This window comes from Rattus rattus, chromosome 17, assembly GCF_011064425.1.
Source record: "Rattus rattus isolate New Zealand chromosome 17, Rrattus_CSIRO_v1, whole genome shotgun sequence".
Taxonomy (NCBI): Eukaryota; Metazoa; Chordata; class Mammalia; order Rodentia; family Muridae; genus Rattus; species Rattus rattus.
The window spans coordinates 9,579,664-9,601,363 of record NC_046170.1 but is presented as its reverse complement, the minus strand read 5'-3'; positions in this window follow the sequence as shown (position 1 = coordinate 9,601,363).

Here is a 21,700-nt window from a genome sequence, read left to right as displayed (position 1 = left end):
TTTGATAAATCCCCCAGACCTATGCCCAGTTCTCAGTAGCATGGTAGAGCATTCGCCATCATATGACTACATTTTTAGATACAACCAACACATGCCTAGTTGCCATCTTCCCTAAGGGCTGGAGAAGTTGGAAACATAGCTTCATTGTCATCTTGGTTAAGGCAGCCACATGGCTTGCAGCCATTCCTGTTACATTCCTGTTACAAGATGTCATGCTTCACCACCTTATGGTTAAGAGCTGCAAAAGGAACAGAGCAGGGAAGCAGGTCTCCAAAGATACTTTATATTGGGATAAGATATCTGTATAATTTCTCTCTTGATAAATTGTTTAACCATTGCTCAGTATCTTTAATTTTAGAAGTTTGCATTTGAAAGGGTGACAGAAACCCCACTTTTCTCCATTTAAGGACCACATTTGGTTCCATTTAATTAGCAGACCTGATTTCAAAAAAGGCCTTAAGATACCACCTTCAGGAATACATCATAAGCCCTAGAAACTAAGTCCTAAGACATCAGCTCTAGCGAAAGATCATAAAATCCAGAACAAGATCATAAATGCCCTTCCCAAAGAATAGCCTGGGGATACCCACAAAAATGGTGAACTATTTTATCTCAGAATGTAACATCTGTGCTGGCCAACCCTATTTCATCACGTTAGAACGTTCATGATATAGGCATGTAGACCACTAACCACCTGTGATGTCCCTAGTATCAGGCAATGAAATTTAAGATTTCATAAGTATTCTAGAGAGTTCCCCAGGTTCCCTGTAAGAAGGCCTGTGTGCCTTTGTCTGAGGTCGCCATTTTAAAGGATGGTTAATCCCCTCATGTGTGTTTTCTGTGCAGAACAAATGCTCTTTTGGGTTGCACACTATCTGAGTCTGGAGTCTTCCTTCAGTGATTTTCAGATCCTTATACATTATTTTAATATTACAAAAAAACACAATTGAGAAATTTTTAACTTTTCAAAAAATGGTGATTTACATTATGAAGGCAAAAATTACTGCCTGAAAAATATGTTCAGCCTGTTTTTCCTAATATTATAATATAGTTTTATATATTTGTATAATATATTTATATTTATATATTTATGTAATATAATATAATTTTAGTACTCCATGGATATTTTATAAACTAAATCAAGCAGGAAACTCTTATGTTCTATAATGATTCACCAAATAAAGGTCAGAAAAGTTTCTGGTCTCTTTACGGTCTATGTTCATAGATTAAATTTTTTTTTTTTTTTTTTTTTGCTGCTAGAACAACTTTAACTCTAAATCCTGATTTTTAAGTCTCAACCCTACAGGGATGGAACCTAAAATGTTCTAGTCTCATGAAAGCTACTATAATTAAGACGTGATTTGATAGTCAGAAACCTTATGAAAGAACAAATCCTTTAATATTTTAAGAAATATACTTAAAGTCAAGCCAAGAACTGATGCATTTAGTAACAAGATTGAGCTTTATTTAGTGTTCAGTTTTGTGTTTGAAATGTATAGTTTAGAGGAAACAGCTAAAACACAGACACAGATTGTTAATTCAGATATGCATAGTATCCAGTATTTAATATTCATGTCCACTCTGTATGTACCTGGTGTTAAGCACAGGCATAAGCATACTTTTAAAAACCCTGTGAAGTTTTAACCTGTTACACATAGTATGTTGTTATGAATGCATGTTATCTATCATGCATAATATTGATTATAACTAAAGATTTTATCATTGCCTCTGGTTTACTTTCTACTTACTATTTTTTCTCCAAAAATATGCTTTAATATCCACATTTCAAGGAAACATGCTGCTCCGTTTTCCCAACAATCTAAGCTTATTTGGAGATAGGACAAACCAATATCCACAAAAGCAAACAGATTGTGTTAACAGTTAAGTGAGGAAAGTAGAGACACACCAGGAGTGCACAATGTGCACCTTCCACTATGTTGTCCGCTGGACAGCTTTCTATGGAATGCTGTAAGATGCTAAGCCCCTCTTAGCTTACAGTCTGTTTGCCTCCTAGATCTTTTGTGTTCTTTTACTCCCAGAAGTATCAGGCTATTGCCTCTTTCATCTGCCCATGGTGTCTTTTGTACACATTTATTACATTTATTTTCATTGAAATATGATTTCATCTTCTTTCTCATTCCTTTTCTCCTTCCAAATCCTCCTATTGCCTCTTCCTCTATCCCTCATAATTAACAGTGTGTGTGTGTGTGTGTGTGTGTGTGTGCACGTGTGCGTGTGTGTCAGAGTGTGTGCATGTGTGTATGTGTTTGTGTGTGTACATTTAGTTTTGATTGTGTGTGTATGACTTCAGGACTGATCTCCTGATTTTGGATAGAGCTTCCTTGTCATTTTTAGAAGAAGACACAATATTTTCTGGTCCTCTGACTCATATGATCTTTCTGCTGCTTCTTCTTCTGCAATGTTTTCTGAGACTTGGGTATGTGAGTTTTGTTAAAATTTATTCATTGGGCTGAGCACCTCTTGTTCCTTTTTGTATACTGTAGTCAGATTAGGTAAGGGTCCTCCATAATAACTTGAATTTACACTACATTCTGAGTTCCAGTTTTGTGGTCATGTTAGTGAGGAGACATGTACAAATATCTACTCACCCCAAATAAACAAATGATGACAGATCAACGTGAGGATGCCAACTTCTGACTTGGTAAACCACTGTCTTTTATTGGGGATAATTATAAGAATAAGAACATGGGTGTTATATGAACATAAATGACTCAAAAATAACTTTATCAGCCAAAGCTCTCTATATCCTAAGGGACAACTCACAAAGCTGCAAACATGGAGCATAGTATTCAACCTGTAGGCAGCTCAACCAGTTGAAAAACATCCTTTCTGGGTAACTCATTTGCTCATAGTCTCTTACAGCGGTTTGGATAGTCTCTGCTTGTGTCCAGACAATGCAGACTGGTCTATCCTTCTATTAGGCAATTCAACTTGTCTGATGGTATCACAACAGCACTTGCAGTTATGCCTTCCTATGAAAGACGGGTCCTAGTCTACCTTACCAGTTTCAGGAACTTTCAGTCTTTGAGTTGCTTAGTTCTTAGAGTTAAGGAGTTTCTCTTCAAGATGGATTATTTAGACAAGTAGTTCTTAACCTGTGGGGATCAAACCTGTTGTCAAAAGCCTGTCTCCAAAAATATTTACATTGTGATACATACAGTAGCAAAATTATATTTATTAAGTAACCACGCGAATAATTTTATGGTTGGGGTTTACCACATAATGAGTAACTTTATTAAAGGGCCCCAGTGTGAGGAAGTTTGACAATCACTGGCTTAGACCATCTGTTTTTTAATACCTTTACAATATCCTGTGTCTCAAGCAACTTTCCTCCAAGAAGGAACGGAGGTTTAATGGCGGGCATGCAGCCACTAGGGCAGGTGCTGTGCTGTGGGAAGCTGCAGGACACTGCTCCAGGGGTGCGAAAGTGCAATCTGAGGCACAGGACACAGCCAGCGCTGGCTGGCTGTCCCCGGGACCTGCTGTCTGGTTCTCAGCATCCAGGTTCCACTGGGATGCCGTGGAAGAGCTGAGGACGAAGTGGGGGCTTGCGGGGCTGGATGTAGCCCAGGGCCCAGAGGAAAGAGGTGGAGCTCCAGCTGGTCCCTCAGGGAAGAGTTCTAGGCCAGACTGCTATGGGGTTAAGCTTAATTGAATCATTGCTGGGAACACAGAGAGGCTTTCTTTGGGAGATTAGACAGCCTCCTCTGTGCCTCCCCATAGTGGATCCTGATAAAAAAAAAAAAAAGGAGGCAGTCCATGGTTTCAAGCCGTTTATTGTCTCGTGGAAGGTGGATGAGTAAAACCATACCCTACTTCTCAGAGTGGGCCTGAGATTAAATACCTTTCCCAGGGAGGTGTGTCTGGGTATGACTAAGCCTCTAGACCTTTAGGTACCTCATTATAATAGAGATCTGTCTTGAGCCTACGTGACATGTGGTCAAGTCCTGTACCTCTGCATAGGCTTGAAGCATTGCCCTTATGTAACTGATGGTCACAATCTCTGGAGGGCTGTGAACTAGTGACTGGCCTGGTTTGCTGTGAGTCAGGCAAAATGCCTACCATCCCTCAGGGTCACCAGGGTGTCCAACTTCCTCATCCAGAAACCAGGGTGTCTTTTACTGTCCCACAATGAAAGATTTTAATCACAGAGAAAGCTGCTTCATGGTAGTTAGCATACTCAGTGCTGAAGTCTGAACTTGCTAATTGAATTTATTTCACTATTAAATATCTTGGAAAAACAACTGACAATAGGAAATACGTATTCATAGTTCACACTTTATTGTTTGTGACTTAAGGTCACTAGGTTCTGTGCTTTGGCCCTGTATTGGAACAGTGCATTATTCTATAGAAATACCGTGGAGACGAACAGGAGGGCAGAAGTGTAGTGGTGAGGGCCAGCTGTTGATAAGATGTAGCATTCAATGGCTTAGTTGATCTTCATTCAACTAAGGCAAAACTCAAATAGACAATTAGTTGAAATTCATGTGTGGATTAGAGTATCATAAATTTTTAGTCTTGATCCAAATGACATTTTGACTTAGACCATTCTTGTATGGAGAAAGGAAGAAAGAAATACTGTTCTACAGGGTAAAGTGAGTGACATCAATAAACTGCACATACATACACCCAAGAAGATCTTAACTTATTGTATATACACTAAGAAAAAAGCACCTGAGTGTCACTAGTAAACAGTAACACTCTGTGGTGTGCATAGTGGTACATTTATATCACCAGAAGTGTTTATAACATCAGTCCTTACCTTGGATGCGGAGTGATAAAGTATCCAGTTGTTCTACCTTTCTTGCTATATAAAAATGGTTTTTGAAATCTCATAGTTTTCAAAGTTCTTTACTGAAAGCAAGCTGAAAGGGATCATGTTGAATAATTCATTACTTTTCTTTTACTAAGTAGATAGCTTATATTCGGTAAGATTTTAGTTTGAAATAGGTACTCAAATGATCATTTTTATAAATAAAATTAGCTAAATATTCATTCCAAGAAAAAATACTAAAATATTTTAGTAATTTACTGAATGAGAATTCAAGAATCTAACAGATATTGAGGAAAATTTCAACATGGAAAATCTATACAGCAACTTTGTACTTATAAAAATCATAGAAAACATAAAGATATAGAATAATATCTTACATATAAATTACTCATATAAGTATATAAAATGTACAGACTCTTATTGTTACTCAAATTCAAAGAAAATATTGAAAGTAGGTATGGAAGGTAATCTAAAAGCAGAAGGAAAGCACACAAATTAAAATAATTTGGAACCAGCCGGGAATGGTTGTGCTTACCTTTAATTTCAGCAGTTTGAAAGCAGAGGCAGGTGGATCTCTGTGATCCTGAGGCCAGCCAGGTCTACAATACAAGTTGGAGGACATCAAGAGCTACATAGAATGATGCTGGCTCAAAAATCAAAACAAAACAACCACAAAAAGCAAAACAAACAAACAAACAAACACTCCAAAAGTAAAACAGCAGTAACAACAACTAAAATACTTGGGAAGCCTGAACTTTAAGGAAAATTCTAGAAGGTTAACAAAAGTGAAAACTAACGTAGGAGCAACCAAAAGCTTGAAAAAACGGCAATAGAAACAGTGTAATACACGTGTACACATGTAGACATGTATGAAACAAACACACACATGCACATGCACACACACACACACGAACAGAGAGGAGTATTACATATACACACATTGAAGGATATACAATGTTCAATACTTAAAATGTCAAAGAAAATAAAATAATCTTTACCATTTTTAAGCAGAGTGACAGGTCATGTGAAAAATGCTTCAATTACATATAGTATTAGTCTTAGAGTTTCTACTGCTTTGATGAAACACCACTACCAAAGCAGCTTGGAGAGGAGAGGGTTTATGTATGTATTTATTTTTGACTTATACTTCTCTATTCCTGTTCATCATTCAAGGAACTCAGGGCAGAATCTCAAACAGGACAGAAACCTGGGAGCAGCAGCTGATGCAGAGGCCAAGGAAGAGTGCTGCTTCCTGTACTCTTGGATTGTTTCTTATGGAACCCTGTGGGGCGGCAGGCAGTGAAAGGTACCCTGATCCCTAGTTGAGACAGGAGACCCTAAAAGGCAGCCACATTTCCAGCGTCCCAGATCAGGCCCTCACTAGCCGCAACCCTCCACAAACCCCTGTAGAGAGGTTTGAGACATGGAGAACAATGTCCCCAGCCCCTCCTCCACAGGTGAGGACGTGACCACAGGTCTTGTAGGTTCAAGACAGATCAGTCATAGAAACAGGACCACGCCCCTGAATATGTAGATGAGGTCTTCCCAAGCTCTCAGGCCAAACCAATAAGAAGTACCTGCTGCCAGACACTGACCCATCCAGAAACCTATATTTAAGTGTTCAGAATTAAAGGTGTGTAGGAATTATTCCACTGTCTGAGAACTTCTGTCATAAGAGCTGTAACACAGCCTCTTGGGGAAGAGATCTGCTCTCCCAAATCACCATCAGAAGCTCCCCTGCCCCCCTCCTGTCTAGTCAGTCTCATGCTGGTTCAGCCTGGCCCGAACAACCCAAGCGGCAGTGGCAGAAAGGAGAAGAATCAGCAGCTGGGGGCAGTGAAAGCTGTTCCTTGTCTCAGTCTGAGTTCTCTCCCCCTCGCCCAAACCTGAAGACCTAGCCAGGTGAGAGATTGCTGTGAAGAACACCCTGGGGCCAGAACCCTACAGAACCCAGGACCATCAGCCCAGGGATAGCACCACCACCATCAATGACTAATTAAGAATGTACCTTACAGCCAGATATGATGAGGTCATTTTCTCACTTCAGGTCCCCTTCTTTCAGGCAACTGTAGTTTGTGTGTTAAATTTACATTAAGAATAGCCGCCAGACATTAAAACTCATCAACAATAATATGCATAAAATATACTGAAACAAAGAATTCAAAATTCTTCTTGAAAACACTTCTACTTCAGATATCATTAGCAGTGGCATTGTCGATGAAGTCAGATGACAGACCTGGAAGAGATAAAAATTCTATAAACACCCATTTGTGTGAAGTATTGGAGATTTTAAATTAATGAAAATATGGGTTAGAAGGAAATAACCTCATAAGTTATAGGAAATATGGTTTGCATCAGAAAAATGGAAAACAGATTACCAAGGATTTTTGCAATCTTAAATTTTGATTGCAGGTTTTGGAGAGAGCAGCCAACATAAATTGTGGCATTAAAGCAAAAAGCCTCAAATATGGGTTACAACACAAGGGGGGGCATTGCTTCCTGTAAAACCCAACCCAATACAAATCAAAAACAAGGACAAACAAAGGAATAATGTGAACTTCTTAGAGTATTATTCATTTAGGAAATCTCATGGAAACAGTACCAATCAAACAAGAGGCTCCCCTCTATTTATAATCATGCTTTTGAAATCTAACAAAAAAGATACCAGACTTGAAGAAAAAAAAGGTCACTCACATTTTATCCATTGAATTTTAAGATATAGGAGTATTTAATCACCAGCTTTTCTCCAGACATCACTTGGAGCTTAATATATAAGAATATAATATAGCAGTAGTTCAGCTGCCTCTGGAATGAACAGGACTCAAGGCCCCAGATTTGTGACTACAACTCTATGACTCAGAGAACTATGCAATTACTGATGTGCTTAGAGGAACCTTCCCTGGAGTACAAGAGCAGAGGAGTCCTTGTCATTGCTCTAAGAAGTCTACAAATCTGCAAAGGTCTTTTATAGAAGTCAGATAAAAGAGAGCATCTTGGGCAATTCTGTGCATACATGATATTGAACAGTTGTCAGGCTTCTCTACTCTTTCTGTTTGAAGCCGGTACGAGAATAATCTTTTATATAAATAAAATGTGCTATGTATTAATCTTTGAAAAAACTAATGTTTAGAATTGATCATGTGGTACTTAGTTCTAATTAAAATTTACATCAACATAAACTCTATTGATCTTAAACAATTATTGAGATATGCAAGCATTACGAGCAAAGTAGAGCAGGGATGAGAAAGAGGTAGCAAAACCAATTACTCAGACACCGTAACATATGATCAATAGATAATGTATGAGTTTTCTAAATCACAGAGAATTATCACAATTAATTCATATTCTCAGATAAAGTATTACAAGTAATACTACAGAGAGTAAAGAAATCATCACTGTGTTGAAATAAGATATCTCTACTTTTCATCATAAGATATTTAGTGTTATCTTTTTTGTGGTTATATTAAAATTTACAAAGCTAACATGTCAAATGTTAAAATGTTAATAACAAGTAATCATTTAGCCAACTATCGTGAGCAATGTAAATGTTTTGATTTCTTCCTGTCTTTTTGCATATCAGTGTTTTTGTATTGCTATGCATTTTCCAAATGCATGACACATTTTGGCATAAAATTATCAGTCAATAAGTTCTATGTAAGTTCTGCTTCCCTGTGATGGTTGGTTTTAATGTAAATTTGCCACAAATTAGAACTACATGTGTAGGGAACATCACCATTATACTAATCAATTAACTCAACTGATGTGGGATGACCCAGAGCAAATGTTAGCAGCACCATCTGATAGTTTCCCAGATAGAAAAATAGCAGAAGGAAAGTTTTGCCTGTTTAGCCTTGTTCCCCTCTTGACAGTGATCTGAAGTATCCTATTGCTTTTGCTATGGATTCCTTCAAAGATATCAAAACCATATTTTTTTGGAGTTTCAATGATTGATTGAGGACAAGTGATTCTTCAGCTACTCCCTAAATTTTTACTGTCAAATTGGGATTTGTAGGGCACTCAAATTCATGGACTAAAAGACTATCAGGTTGCGTTCTTGGCCACTGTACTGTGACAGAGTTATTACTATTTCAGTGTAACATGATTTAATATATGTGTCTATCATTCCTGTTACCAATTCTGTTTCTTTGAAGAATACTGACTAATACAATTCTTGTGCTATGTGTTTGAGCAAGGACAAACTACATAGGCTAGAACAATGGATTCTGGTGGGAACTGGTCTTTGTGAAACCAATGGGAGAAGCAGTAAGGCACAGGTGATGGGAGAATACTTTTTATGTGTGTTCCATGAGGACATTTTTCTAACTGTATAGATATATGGAGTTCCTATTAACTTCAGTCAATGAGTCCCTCTTGACCCTTAATTCTCTTACCTCCCACCTGCTTTACTTTATTTGAATACATTTGCTGCCTCACTATCATTACACACTTGTAAAGAGTTTCTGTTCCCTTTCTACCAACTGCAAATGATAGTTTAAATGAGACTGCAATCTGAAGGTTCTTCAGTCTTCAGTAAATCAAACACATGATGCTAAATGGTGGAAAACATGGGTGCTTTTTGAAATGAAAATTCTTTATCTAAAAATTAATTCAGATAATTATAAATAGTGTTGCTTGAATTCTCTGAAAGTCTTCTTATTTTGTAAATGGGTAGTAATCCAGATAGTGAAGGCAATACACCATATTGAAGGACCAGAAACATCATGGTTATGCACTGCCACCAAGAAAATATGTATTATTTTCTGCTGTGTTTGCTTTTTTCCCAAACAGTTTTTTTTTTAATTTTTATTGGTTATTTTATTTATTTACAGTTTAGATGTTATTTGGCATCCTGGTTGCCCCTCTGAAAACCCCCATCCTACCCCCACTCCTGCCTCTATGAGGATACTCACTGACCCGCCCAGCCACCCACTCCTACCTCATTAACATAGCCCCTGGGTTGGGGTATCAAGCCTTGATAGGACCAAGGGCCTCCATTTCCATTGATGCCAGATAAGACTATCCTCTGCTACATATGCAGCTGTAGGCATGGGTCACAGCATGAGTATTCTTTGGTTGGTGGTTTAAGCCCCTGTGAGCTCTGGAGTGGAGGGTCTGGTTGGTTGAGATTATTGTACTCCCTATGGGGTTGCAAACTCCTACAGTTCCTTTAGTCTTCCCCTAACTCCTCTACTGGGATCTCAGTGCCCGGTTCAATAATGGTTGACTACAAGCATCTATATTTGTATCAGTAAGGCTCTGGCCAAACCTCTCAGGAAACAGCTATATCAGGCTACTGTCAGCAAGCACTTCTTGGCATCTGCAATAGTGACTGGGTTTGATGGCTGTGTATGGGATGTATTCCCAGGTGGGGCAGTCTCTGGATGGCCTTTCCTTCAGTCTTTGCTCTAATCTTTGTCCCTGTATTTCCTTTAGACTGGAACAATTCTGGGTTAAAATTTGTGAGAAGAGTGGGTGGCCCCATCCCTCAAATGGGGGCCATGCCTAACCTACTCTTCCCTTTGTTGGGTATTTCAGATAATATTGTCCCCATTGGATCCTGGGAATCTCTTGTTTTCCTGGCTTTTTGCCTACCCCAGTTCCTCATTCTCCATTGCTAAACACCTCTGTTCAATTTCCTGACCCTCTGTAAATCTCCACTTCTCCTCCCACATCTGATCCTAGACTCTCTCTCTTTTTTTCTCTCTCTCTAACCCTCTTCTCTTCCTCCCAAGTCCTCCCCTTCTGCAACCTCTAACTCCTTTGAGTATTTTGTTCCAAATTCTAAGTAGGATTGAAGCATCAACATTTTAGTCTTCCTTCTTAAGCTTTATATGGTCTGTAAGTTTAATTCTGGGCATTTCAAGCTTTTATCGTAATATAACTTATCAGTGAGTACATACCATGTGTGTTCTTTTGTGATTAGGTTACTTCACTCAGGATTTTTTTCTAGTTCCATCCATTTGCCTGTGAATTTTATGAAATTGTTGTTTTCATAACCTAATAGAACTCCATTGTGTAAATGTAGCACATTTTCTGTACCCACTCCTCTGTTGAGGAACATCTGGGTAGTTTCCAACTACTGACTATTATAAATAAGGCTTCTATGAACATAGTGGAGCATGTGTCCTTGTTATATGTTGGAACACCTTTTGGGTATATGTGCTGGAGTAGTATAGCTGGATCCTCAGGTAGTACTATGTCCAATTTTCTGAGGAACCTCTAGACTGATTTCCAGAGTGGTTGTACCAGCTTGCAATTCCAACAATGGAAGAGTGTTCCTCTTTCTCCACATCCTTACCAGCATTGGTTGTCACTTGAACATTTCTTTAGGTTCTTCTCAGCCATTCACAGTTCATCAGTCAAGAATTGTTTAATTACGTCTGTATTCCATTTTTCATGTGGTTATTTGGTACTCTGGAGTTAACTTCCTGAGATATATGATATATATATATATATATGTGTGTGTGTGTGTGTGTGTGTGTGTGTGTGTGTGTGTGTGTGTGTGTGTGTGTATATATATATATATGATTAACCTTCTATAGGATTTAGGATTGCTAAAGGTCTTTTTCCAATGTGTTGCTTGCCATTTTACCCTATTGCCAGTGGCCTTTACCTTACAGAAGCTTTTTAGTTTCATGAGATTCCATTTGTCTATAATTGATCTTAGAATCTGAGCCATTGGTCTTCTGTTCAGGTTATTTTCCCTTGTTTCAGTGTGTTCAAAACTCTTTCCCAATTTCTAATAGATTCAGTGTAGCTAATATGCACAGAGAACAACTAGAGATCTATTTGAAATATTGGAATTCTTTCGAGAGACATGAATTTCGTTTTGTTATTCTGTTTTCCTAAAAAAACATACAAATATTGCTCATGTCACGATTTCTTGGTCCTGGAGTGAGTGTTCATTTTTATATTGCATAATAATGTGCCTTTACTTGTTAATGTAAGGATGCAGTAGTGTTCAAATTCAGCTTCTCAATACTTTAATATTATCATCATAATATCCTCATACTGTTGACTGAAATGGAAGTTACTGGTAGTGTCATGTCATACAGACTTATGTGTCCGTGGAAGGACACATGATGTTTGGAGAGAGTTTAAATAAGATTATATTGAATAAATGCTTGCTTTCATACCTAGCTTTGCGTTGCTTCCTTGGTCTTCCACCATTGCTCATCATTGCTACCTTGAGCATGTCATGGCAAAGAACTTCTCTTGGCATCCCAGCTGTTCCTGTTTGCTCCTGATGGCTCATGTTCCACTAAGGCCTGGCAGTTTCTGCTGGTTCGGGACAGCCCTGATGATTTCTAGTTGGTATCCTGACACTACTAATCTGCGCTACTGGAATTCTGAAGAACAGCATTTGAAATTATCCCCAAAACTACTTCTAAACAAGTCCACATCCCATGTTCTGTTTACAATCTTTTCTTCCCTACCTTTAGATGCTGGACTTGAAGAGGGATTGAAGCCTTTGAGAACTGTTATTAGCAGCAGGTTTAAAAAATATCTAGGCCTACAGTGGACGTAATGTTATTTATTTAATTTGTACTTTACACAATTTTATTAAATATGTTATAAAATGAGCATGTCTGCTTATCACAACAGTGTTATTATTTAACATTGTTCAGATGTAAAAGAGAAATCTCAGGGGATCTGGATGACTATATACCACCAGAAGAACAACCAGAGGGCACTGTTTTTGTGTGAATTTCAAACATTTGAGAAGGCAGAGAAGCGTGTCTGGAGTTGCAGCTGTTGTAAGCATTAAGGAGAATGTGTGATATGATCATTCCCATGGCATCAATTAATTAAAAAAAAAGTTTCCATAGGGCACAATGCTTAGCTGCTGCCTGCCATGTATTTAGAGAAATTCTGTCTTACACACCCCTCTGCTCTCTCTTTCTAATCGTGTGTGTGTGTGTGTGTGTGTGTGTGTGTGTGTTTTGCAGATGAGACAGACATGAGATAGGAGCATTCATTTTTGTCTACTTTAATTTCACTGTTATTATAAAGAATCTCTGGTCCAGAACTGTGGCTGGCATGGATGCTCTGTTATCTGTGTCTGTAATAGAATAATCGGAATCAGCTTGCAGAGCATTATCTGCCTCTGCTCTTTCCAATGATCAGTCAGTAGTTTGGGTGCCTATGCCAGCTGGAACTCAGAACACAGTATTAGCATACTATAAAAAAACTCCTTTGCACATATTCAATTATGTTCCCAAAAGGACTCATGCCTTAGTGGTTACAGTTAAATGAAGGCTAGGTTGGGTGTAACTCTCATTTCTTAGAAGAAAGTAAAGCTTATGAGTATTCTGTTTTCAAAAAGTGTGATGTTGCAACGTACACTGTGATATAATTCTATTTCTACTGTTTCTTTTCAAACACATGAGGTATTCTTTGCCAGTATCTCATGATAGAAGTATCATGACTTGGCTCTACAAAGTAAGCTAATAACTGGATATTGAAAGTATAATGGAAGTCACATGAAAAGTTTAAATATGAGATGATAACATAACATTGACATATAGTCAATGCCTGCTTTATCTTATCAAGACACTCAGCCATTTTGAACCTTAGCATGTCATCTCTAACTAATAAATAAGCAGAGGCGAATCAGTAGTATGCTAATATGGAACTGTTCACTGCTACAACACATCATGTATTGACATCTCAAAGAGATCTTACAATGAGTGAAGTGCTCCAATTTCAGAAACTACTTAACTTATATTTTCTTGTATTTATTTATCTGATTGTGTGTTTGTGTGCGTGCGTGTGTGTGTGTGTTTGTGCATGTCTATATATTTGTTTTATATGTACACAGGTAAGTCAGGCTACCCTTTCATATGTGCACTTGTGGGAATGTGCTGATCATGGGGTCAGTGAACAATTTTCAGGAACCACTTCTCTCTTCTCATCATCATATCACTGGACAGAAAGTATCTTTACATCACTATGCTCTCACCTACCCCAATTTAACATTATTTTTGTTATTAAGTTAGTTATTTGATTCAACCTTTTTATTGTTTTATCATTGTTAGGAAAAAAATTCATATATTGTCTTAATTCCTATAACCTGTTTTTAACAAGGGCTTCTTTGTGAGTAGATTTAATTTTAATCACCTGTATTTTATTTACTCCAAGTTGAGGGAAACATTTTACCTAGTACACGTAAGAACTGTACCATTGTCATCAAGAAATGCTGTTTCCTCTATGCCTCAAGTTACCTGTGCTTTCTCTTTTTATAATACATCTTTTTATTACATACTGTATAAGTTTACATAGAGTTTTGTTTTCTTTTAATTAAATTTTATTTTAAATTTTGGAGGTAGGAAATCCCTCTGTCTCTCTTTGACTCTACCTCCCTCTCTCTGTCTTTTTCTGTCTCTGATTGTCTCTTTGTTTCTGTCTCTCTTTTTCTATCTCTGTTCCTCTGTCTCTCTCTGTCTGTCTCTGTCTCTGTCTCTGCCTCTGTCTCTCTCTGTCTCTCTGTCTCTCTCTCTCTCTCTCTCTCTCTCTCTCTCTCTCTCTCTCTGTGTGTGTGTGTGTGTGTGTGTGTGTGTGTATGTATGTTTAGCTAAAAAATCCTGTAGGAGTCTGTTCTTACCTTCTACTTTGTGAGTTGTAGAAAATCAAGTAGTCAAGATTGGCAGCAAGAACCTGTTAAGTCATCTTTTCAGGGAGTATGTCTTTATTCCATATGCAACAGAACATTAACTTTCTGTGAAGGTTCATATTTCAGGAAGGTCTGAAGCCATGGAAGACAGTTCATTGAATTAATGAAGACATCGACTTCTATGCATTTCTTTAATTTGTGACTACCAATTGATTGTCATCTGTTATTTACCTCTAATAAGTTCAAACATTTTTACCATTTGATGTCAGGAATATTCTTATAGCCAGCCCTACTGATATATTTATTGCACGCTGTGACTAGCTTTCAATCTTTAAGTACTATGTAGGGTGTCATGAAGTGATAGAATGTTTTAAAAGACTAGAACAACTGATCCCCTAGCAATTCCATCTTTATACTCTCATCACTTGAAAGACATCTGAAGAAATATCAATGAGATAGTCAGTAGTTCTCTATGCAGAGAGGCCGTCTGAATGGGACCAAATAGACCTAGTTAGGTGTGTGAGTCATTAAAGTTTCATAATCATTAATGTAACCAATGGAAGCATTCCTTCTCAGTGTGGAATAGTGCGGGATGCTTCAAAGGACCTCTTCAATAGCCATGACCTTGTTTCAGACTGTACCATGTGTACAAGAATTGCAAGCCTTGAAGAAAACGATTCTTCCATGGATATCCAACTCCTTGCACAATGCTGAATAAATTGAAAAGCCCAATAAATGCTTGCTAAATTGATGAAATTGGCAACTCACTCACTTTATTCTAATTAAAAATTTTCTCTCTAGCAGGAAAACAGCTTTTCATTGAGCACATTTCAGAAAAAAAAAATTAGATGAAGAAAATGTAGGCACAAAATGAATGCAGATCTTACTCAGTTTGATGAGCATATTTTATTATCTACAGTTTGTTAGCAATTAAATGCAAAAAAAATCTGATTTTTGTAAACACAAGGGGGATCAAAGTAGGGCAAGTTCACCAACTACATATAAGGCTTTGCAGTTTTTTGCTATGCAATTCAGATGAACTGTTTTGGTAGTGTTCTTGTTTTGTATGATATGGTTCTGGGGCATAAATTCTCACAGGAATTTATATGAGTCATATTTGAATATTTAAGAAAAGATCTTTTGAACATATTAATAAGCTCTCATTTATGCAGACAAGATAACATACTTCAATCACCTTACCTAAAGATCTTTATGTCAACTTAGTTTCTGAATCTTGAAAGCCCATGTATGTTTTTTTCAAAGCCATGTATGAAATATTATGTAATTAAATTTTACATTACATCAGACCAACTGCATAATAAAATGTCATCTGGTTAATTTTGGTTTCCAAATGTGTTTTATAGCTAACTCCAAAAAATATTACATGTGATTCATACCACAAACTGTTATGTATGCATGTACCAGCATATTTATGATATTATTCAGAATGCCAAATGATGTACTAAATTCAAATATGGACATGCTAATTTCCCTTGTGTTGACAATATGAAGTTCTAAGCATTATTCTTTAATCAGAACACTATTCTGTTTGCCAAAGTCATGGAATATGCTTCTCCAAAAATTGTTAATTTTCTTCTATTTTGCCTAATAATGAGATCATTAGTCTTTCAAATATCAGTAGATAATGGCAAGAAATTAAAGATTTTAATATGGCTATATAAACACATAACCATAGCTAATTTTTCAGTTTGAGTAAGGGCACACATGCAAGTGTTCTGGAACAGATACTACCTACCAGCCATTAGAAAATTGGTCCACGTAGAAAATGACATAGGTAGAAGAAAGTACTGTGATATGCACGGTATTTTATGGAAATTTTAACTCAGAATAGATGCAATTGTTCAAGAGCTGTTTCACCTCATCAGGAAACCAGATATTCTTGTAGCCATATGAGGCTCAGTGGTAGAGTACATGTTCAGTATGATCAAGACTCTAGTTTTAAACAACCAAAGAAAAGGAAATTTTTTTAAAAAGTCAAATGCTCTTCATTCATTATTTTATTGGAATTTCAAAATGATCTGGAAGTATTGAATGGTTTAATCCTGCTTTTATTAGTTCCTAGGCATTGAGTAATTTGCCTTATAAATATTTTTTTAAATTTTATTCTTACCAAACACATTATGGTTGCTATTTTTATCTACTTTTCTCATTTATTTCTTGTTTCTGTCATTAAAAATATGTATTTGCAACAGATATGTACATTTTGAGGTAGGTACAAATATTGAGCAAGATTGAAGATAAAATATAAATACAAATTAAAAGGACAAGACTCCAAGGTATCTAAATTAAATATAAGAATTATATAGGTAAAAATGCTAGCTCATTGATTTATTTAACAAACATCAACATTTTTCTTGAATATAAAGAAAGAAGTAGCATTGTGCACAGTAACAGGAGATTCTGTGGGAAATCCTTACACAGTCATTAATTCTCCAGCATAGAGTCAAGATTGAGTGATTACAATATGAATTATATTATGCATATCACTTCAGCAGTTCACATTCACCCAGGATCATGGTTCTGTTGCCCAAACCATTTAATCTAAGACAAACTACAATTTTTAATATATAAGTCATCAGATAAACTGTCTAATGTATATATTGATAAATCCAGGTCTTGGTATATGGAAATTGTAGAATTTCAATGTTTAATGATTAAAAAACATCTAAGCATGATTCAGAATGGTAGTTCTAGAAAGAAAAACAAGATTATAAGCAAACTACATATGTACACTCACACATAATCACAAGCACGTGGAGAGAAGAGAGAGAGAGAGAGAGAGAGAGAGAGAGAGAGAGAGAGAGAGAGAAAGAGAGAGAGAGAACAACTCTACAAGCACCATTAATCTTTTTTTGCCTAAAACAATCAATGTTTAGGTTTGTGTATTTATTCTTAAAACTTAATAATTTCGCAATGGTTCTTTAAAGATTACACACTTACTCACTTCCAATTATTGTTGCTTTTATTTTTACCAACTAATAAGGTTTGCTTAAGCAAAAACCAACAACAAAATAATGAAAAGTTCCTAACATAATAGCACAATGTGTAAAATAAAAGACATGTGTCTATTTCCAAAGATAGCATGTCCCTGCTTTTGGAGTGTGTTAAGACAATTTACAAAATAAATATTAAATATGAATATATTGGCACACACCTGTAATCCTATCACTAGGGAGGCTGGAGTTCATAATTAAACCTCTGAATGTCACACCTCACATTAATTTAGAGGTTACTCAAATGGAACTAAAGGGATATTACAGAGAAATGTGCTTTCAGTGTTCAAGTTTGGGTTTTGAGAAACACAAATTCATTCACAGCAGAAAAGATATCTTTACAGTCCAATTAAAGCAATTGAATTGGTATATGGTTGCAATTTACATTGCATTGCTATTTTTAATGAAGTCATTACCTACTGAGCATCACCATGCAAATTATTTGATAATATGGAACAGTAATTGTCCTATATTTTTATTTGAACAATTCAAAGAAATCAAGCTTCTGCAGAAGAAGAGGGTAATTTGAGACTTTCTGCAGTAGATGAGGGAGCACATGAGGTATCTTCTAACTACATGGCCTCATTCGTGAGGCCCAATGAATATGGATTAACAATGAACCACGGTGACACTCAGAGCTAAGACAGATCACCAGAATAAATTTACCGTACGTGTACTGTACATGTACTGTGTAGTAAGTATTGATCAGCTTGCAGGAAAGGACCTGGAAGATATTTTCAACTTCATTCTCTACAGAGAGAATTCTTGAACTAATATTTTGTCCAATTACAATGAACTGTCATTAAACCTGTTGGGAAATTGCTAAGGAAGCAATTAGGCCAAGGACAGTTTCCAGAAAAGTCATAATTATTTGGAACTTTGAGAAAAATAAAAACCAGGTTTGTAGTGTCACCAGATTATAATTTTATTAATAGTTCAATAATTATCCTTTTCTCCGTGGATTGATATTTACAAATCAGTAACTGCCCACTCTACTACGTATATCTTTAAAAAAAAGTTTTTGTGTTTTTATCTCTACACACACCCCCAGGACACAGCAAAGGGAGAGTAAACTGAATAAAGGATTCAACATTTTTCCAGAAAATTAAAAAAATTAGAATATATTATTTCCTTATTTTGTTAATATTCTTATATAATAAAATTTAGTACATGAGGGCTGGGCTAGAGTGATGGTTAAGAGCACTGTGTGATTTTCGATAGGATATGGGTTCAAGTCCCAGCACCAACATAGCCCTTCACACTGGCTGATAACTCCCATTCCAGTTGCTTGAACACCCTCATACAGAAATATATTCAAGCAAAACACCAGTCAGTGCAGATAAAATTAAAAAAAAATTAAAAAAGGGAAATTATAAAACAAATTAGCACATGAGTAAAATTACACGTCTGCTAATTTCTAATTCATAAGTCAAGAATAAGAGACTTTTCTGTTGCTAGAAAAGAAAAGAAAATTGACTTTTCTTTGCTCATGAGGAGAACTTAAAAAAGAATCCCTGTTTGGGTAAAAAAAGAAAAGAGAATCATATTTTATAATTTTCTTTAAGAAAATATAATTAATAACACATATTATTTCTGCTAGTTTCAAGGTATAGATATATCTGTGGTGATGTATTCTTGAACCATGGGAAATGACAGTTAGGAGGTGTAGCCCTGATGGAATAGTTGTGGCCTTCTTAGAGGAAGTATGTTACTGGATACATGGGCTTTGACAGTCCTTAGTGTTCAAGCTGCATTCAGTGTGGAAACAGACCCTACTACTGACTGCCCATGGAAGCCAGTCTCTTGCTACTACCTTTGGATCAAGATATAGAACTCTCAGCTATTTCAGTACCATGTCATCCTACCATGAAAATAATGGACTAAACTTCTGGATCTGTAAGCCAACCCTGAGTAAATGTTTGGTTTTTAAAAAGAGTTACATTGGTCACAGTGTCCCTTCACAGAAATGAAACCCTAAGTAAGACCATATTCAATAACCGAAGTTAATAAGACTTTCACTCAAAGTTTGGGCTGCTTTCACAAAACACAGAGTTGTATTTTCTGAATTATAAAAAATAAAATAAAATATATGTTTTTGAATGATTTGTGAAGCTTTCTTTATTATTTTGCAGAATACATCAAAAATTATTCATCCTTTATCTGCATATGAATATATATACATATGTATATCCGGGGGATTGTATGGGTCCAATTCAAGACACGAACAATTACATGTCAGTGACAGAAGTTTTGAAAAGAGAATGTATCATCTAACTATCAATTACCTTTTGCTAGATAACATAATCTGCGTGTGTCACAAAATATATAATATCATTTAATATTCTTCCCTGTAGTCTTACTTGTAAGGTGTTGTAATTCTGGAAAAAAGCACTCAATACATTTTTTTTACAATTTTCCTATGAATGCATCTTACATGTTCTGAGTTCAAACAAATCTATATTAATTATTGGTAAAACAAAGCTACCCTTTCTAAATAATACTATAATTACATTGTCCTCCATTGCTGCTAGGTTTTTACTCGGTGTATAACGTCCTCCAGGAAATCAAATGCATGCTATGTTTGGGTAAAACTACTAAGGGCAAAGAAAATACCTCTAAGAGTTCTCTGAGAACACTAGAAAGAAACTAACCCAACAAGAGAAAAGAAAGTAGGGGTTCTTGACTTAATAATGAGAGTCCTTCATCATTTCCACATGAATGAAGAAAGAAAAATACACTTACGCCTGTGGCATCAGGTATAATGTAAATTATTGAATGACACTGTTTAATTAATTAATTGAATCATGGCTCTGCTGCCTTTAAATTACAATTCCATTGTTTGAATATGAAGTAGTAACCAAATCATTTATCAAATCACAAAGCTTTTGTATAACTCAGGAATCTTCTGTCTAAATTTTGATCATTAAATTTGAGGAAAGATTGGGAAAAATATTTCCAAAAAGACTTACCTTCTTAAACAATGAGAATGATAAATGACTCAATGGCTTTGTATTAAAATATTGAGATGGGGCCTATATTACTGCACATACTTAATAAATGTTTTCTGAGTAAATATTTCTATATGACCATTTTAATCAAAGTAGTATAGTACTTGACAACCAACCATCCACTCATCCTTCAACTTACTCTCTTTATATACTAATTAAAACATTTGAAAAAAATTTGAAAATTTTTTTGGAATGTCAATTTGAATATGGAACTCAACATATCAATTCTCTTATTAGTAACTTTGTTTTCTACTTTTATTCAGCCTACAATTGGTAATAATTCATAATATAAACATCAAATCATAAAAAATATGTTCAATGCCAGCCACACCAGCCAGGATAATCTGAGAAGCTCATTGCAGATTTTTACCTCTCCCTCTGCTCTTCCAAACCAATTGCCCAGTCTCAGACCCATCTCTGGAGCAGACAACCTGCTTTAACCAATTTTCTTTCCTCCTTGCCTATATCTCAATGGATCACATAAACCTTCTAAAAACATCCTGCATGCCACTCATTCCTTTAAGTCAGCAACCAACTCCTACAAGCATTTCCTAGAAGCCTGTAAGCTATACTGCCCAGAGAAGTAGGTAGATTAACTGCAAATCTTCAACTATCTTTTCTCTTTAAATTCAGCTCCTCACGCTTACTCCAACTCTCTATTAGACCATCTGCAGTAGCTTTCCTTCTTCTTGGCCTGCCATCTCCAGTTGATCACACAGATCTTCTCCCCAAACTTTTTCACCCATTAATCTCTCTAGCCTACTCCACAATATCAGCAGGCTTTCAAAAAAAAAAAAAAAAAAAAAAAAAAAAAACTGGACACCCAAGCCTGCCAGTCAGAGAAGCAAGTAAGCCAAAAATCAAGCAGGTAGTCACTTTCCCTCCACTCCTCTATTCCATCTCAGTCTCATCTCAGCTGGGTAGTAGACTAAAATGGAGTAGCTTCTCCTCAATTCCTGCTCCTATTTTCTAGAGTCTAAATGGATCGTGGTGAACACCCTGCTTTCTTCCCTAAGATAGAACTCCTCAACCCTACCCACAAAACCCATGCATGCTTTTTCCTAAATGTCAGCACTCAACACTTAGAAACACTGTACTTGAAACATTAGTGGACTTGGATATCAGGATCCAAAAATAATGTCCTTCTAGACAACACACATTCTGCTAAGAACCAGAGAGGTCAACAAAAACAAAGGAATAAAACACTCACCCTACAAGTATAAGACCTATAACTACAATCTTCCCAGACTTAGATGCATAAAACCACAAT